This window comes from Arachis hypogaea, chromosome 7 (assembly GCF_003086295.3).
Source record: "Arachis hypogaea cultivar Tifrunner chromosome 7, arahy.Tifrunner.gnm2.J5K5, whole genome shotgun sequence".
Classification (NCBI taxonomy): Eukaryota; Viridiplantae; Streptophyta; class Magnoliopsida; order Fabales; family Fabaceae; genus Arachis; species Arachis hypogaea.
Genome location: NC_092042.1, coordinates 78,234,264 through 78,238,692, shown reverse-complemented (window position 1 = coordinate 78,238,692; position 4,429 = coordinate 78,234,264).

Sequence of the window (4,429 nt, the reverse complement as noted above, 5' to 3'; positions counted from 1 at the left end):
GTGTGTCTATTAGTCATCATGATAAGATTTGGTTTCTTGTTAATTGCCAATAATGAGTAGAATTTGCATTTGAAGCATTTGATTCTCCTACTTAATCTGATACCACTATTATCTTAGTGAGCATTTGTTGACACTATGGATTTTCCAATCGGGTTCCCTCTATATCTGCGCTATGCAACATCTTAGTTGGCATTATCTAGCACCTAAGGGGGTGAAACAAGACATTGATCTTGACCACAAGTGCTTGGGGATTCTGCTTCAAAAGGTTAATGTATGAGGCATATGTCAGTGATAAAATAGATTTGATGTATAACAAAGCAAACATCAAAGGTACTACAAAATTGCTAAGGTTGGCCAAAGCAATGGGTCTGGTAAATCATGCGTTCTTTTTGGATGTGTTTATTTTCCCATTACTTGTTTCTTAGCCTATTTTCTTTTCAGGTGTAAATGTCATCATTGATTTTTAGAAAATTGGAAACTCTAAGTTGGTTCCAACTATGAAATGCCTCCAAATTTTCGTCGCTTTCATTTTATATTTAAATCGGAGTTGACATAACCGTAAAATTAAGGGCAGCATTTAGTTCATCAGCATGCATAATAGGCGACAGAAATGGGCTTAATTTACATCTTTTATATCCAGAAAAGTGGCAACTCTAACTAACATTGATGATTACGATTCCTACAATGCAATTCAAACAAACTTTTTGTATTCATGACCATCACAACACAGCAACGAATTTTATAAATATTTGACAAAAAGAGACACCAAGTTTGACATCAAAATATCCATGTATATGAACGCCCCCTCTCCCCAAATAGGGAAACTATAAAAATAAATAGTAACATTTGTCAGTCTTTAACATCGGGGACTCCGTTGCCATATCTCTGAAACATGGCTTCACCTTCAGCTAAACAAGGAGAACGTGTCAATTTACATAGGCACTCATTTCTTCTTCCTTTCATAAGAGCTATTATTCATTGAATTAAAGACCAAACTTTCAGCATAAGCACCCAGCTGGGCCAGAATTACAAGTGAAAACACCCATTGATCTCGTCAATGAATCTTGAATTGGTGGCATCAGCCATAACATGAGTCTCCAATAGGGGTGAGTTCAGGCACAGCGAAGACTGCATCACCGTCTGCCTATGAAGCTATCTGGTTTGTTGTGACGACAGCCAGACAACTGTAGTAGAACTACATAAACAAAATTATTAGCTGTGTCTGAATCACAGAGAAGTTTGTTCTGTTTTGCCAAGAAAAGTCATACATATTGTCATATATTCAGCAATCTAAGCGACATGGACAAATCAATTCATCAAATTAAAAACAGAATTTGCTACTTTCCAGGCTACATCGACTTTTACCTCATCCGCTATCTTTTGGAGGCTCCTAAGGAACTTTGCTATGTGCACTTTGCCTCCCGGAAATCTCCCACTTCCCGAGAAGAACAAAGTCCTATACATAGTAGTGGCACAGTCCACTATCATTACATCTTACATATTCAACTAGCCTTGAACTGTAAGGTTCACACTCAAGACTTTGCAACCCAGGCAAAGACACAAAGACCATGCACCTTCGGGTCAGCAACAAGTTAAAACAATAAACAGGACATGCTCGCATCTTACTGGAATTTTAGGGAGCCTTCCAAGTCAAAAATTGTTGTCTGTCCCAAATTCTCCATCATGTGAAATGGGGAATCCATGATGGACCACATTGAACTCTAAGCGTGCTTGTGAAACTTCAATCCTGGCCAAAATGGCATCTCTCTCCATCAGTATTATTTAACTATTCTTGCTCAGTGCTCAGACATCAAAGTCCCTAAATAACATCAATAAATAGACATAGTCTAACTAAAAATAGAAAATGAATTACACAGATGATATGCGGGTATTCAAATCATAGTCGTAAAGCAACCTCAAATGAACTGGTTAGAATAAATTTTTCCATGGACCATGGTAGATATTACGCGGGTATTCAACTAAGGCTGGAAAAAATAATACTGACAAACGTAACAGGAAGTGAATTAAAACTGAAAATTATTATACTCATGCCGGTACCTGTTACAGTTTTTGACACATGAATGCAGAGAGTGAAATCAAGCATCCAAAAGTTTCAGAGAACAAGAAAATAAAGATCACTCCACATTTGTAGCAAATACTCTTTTAGGAAAATAGAATCAAGGATCTATGTAGCATCTTGCACTATGTTGTCATTCTGTTAAAAACTTTCACCTTCTAAGGAACACAGACACGGATTTCACGATGATGCGGAGGAGGAGGTAATCAAGTGCTACAACAACAAATCTGGAGATGCTCCTCCATGTCTTATTAAGCAGTTGCGTCTCTCTACTTGAGCTTTCTCTCGCTGATTAATTGATTGGAACTACAAAAAAAAGATTTATTTATTAAAAAAATAATAGATAAGCACACACCAAATATTTACCTCCTCCGTTATTTTGTTGTGAATGTGGTTTGTTACTAAGATCGCTCAGGTTCTGCCATTTGGGACTTCGGTTTGTGGAGACTAACTATTTTTTCCGGGTATTTATTTCATCTTAAAATGTTATTTTATTTCCTAATCATTTATGAATTTTAGGCAGAATGCAAGAGTCCTACTAGTTCAATGAACCTTGGTCGAACCATTGACGGAGTGAACCAGTCACTTTACCAGTTCATTGACCTGTTCGATTCTCGCAGCCTTGCTCAAAACAGTTTTATGCCTCAGGCAGAGTTATTAACGGCATAAATAAGACGAGCAATGTCTATTTGTACACCAAAGAAGTTATTTGATGACTTAATATGGTGATTACATGAATCATGGCTACCGAGTTGTTTTAGAACCTCGGGAACAAATAAAATTTTTAGTTCATCAACTATTTTAAAAGGTGGCCAACAGAAAAAGCTTACTTGGATACAACGAGACTTTGCTCCAAGAAATCCACAACATCTACCTGCATCGCAGAGGCAGTGAACCTTGGCACCTCCAAACCATTCAAAATTATAGTCATCTGCCATTTCAGCACCAAAAGGAGTATCATGTTTCGCAGCTACTCCAATAGTTATTTCGCCCAAAACATTCCATTATCCCGTCTCACAGTTTGGTTGAATGCAAACTTAAAAGAAGTAACTTGATGTTGAACCCTGGGGAATGGGAAACAACGAGGGTAACTACTGGCTACTATGATTTGCAAGTCAACGTAGTTTCATTTAACTTTACCATACTATTTGATTGATATACCAGGAGTGACTTATAAATCTGGCAACACTTCCCTTTCTTGTTGCATCAAGGGATTCAGAGGCGTTAAGGCAAGTGATAAATGCATCTATTAGACCTGCAACGCAAGAACGGAAAGTTGATAAGAAAATAGGATCACAAACTTAATCTTCAAACAGATAGTAACAAGGCAAAGCATTTGATGAAACTCTCATTTAGAGCTCCATTCAATGGAATTGCGAAAAATATTTATAAATTTATCCCAACCCATTATTTTGTATTCACTTATTTTCAACAAAAGATTTTGTGTTCCTAAAACAAGCTTAACTTCATAAACACTAAAGGGAACTGTTAGAGAGTCGTGCTAATTTCAGTTATGATATTTTTGTTCTCTTGCTTGTAAAAAAATCAATTAATTGAAAACTCAACATCTTCTCCCTTTATAATTGTTCCAGTAATTTTTAATAGTTATACTAACATTTTTTTTGGTTTATTCTTAAAAAATAATCACTGTTATCTGATTAATTTGGGTTAACACGATATTGCTTCTTTTATTATTTGAGGTATTATATATTTTTATTTTTGAAGTTTTTGAAAATATATATTTTTGTTTGCAATAAAAATTTGATTTAGCTTAATAATTATTTTTGCGTTAACTTTGATTTAATTTAACAATGTGATATAAATTCTTACGCAAATACTTAGTTCAGGGCTTTCTCACACATCACTTTTATGATGGCCTTTTCAAATCTAGGTATAATAGAAAAATAAAAGAAAACAAGAATATAATAAAATAACAGAAGGTGAAGGCTCAGACTGGAAAGAGGAATAGGAGAAATCGTTTAGTAAAAATTGCACACGAACTAGAAAATGAAATAACAAACAACAAATTGGTCTTCATTGTATTTATTAGTAAGAGCAAGCAGCGGTTATGAGTATGTTCTCTAATTGAAATTGAAAAATAATAACAAACTATTGACAACAATTATATCATACAATAAAATAACAACCAAACAACAAATAAGATGGTCAAAAGGGGGCAACTAATAATAGGAAAGAACGAATTAGTAGTGGTGTAGGGGTATAGTTTGGGGTTTTTTTCACAAATTCGAGAAGTATGCATGCAAAGAATAAGGAATGAAGAAACGAACAAAACTAGGCAGCAATCACCTGCATAAGGATTACAGAATACGACCAACGCTGAATCACTAACCG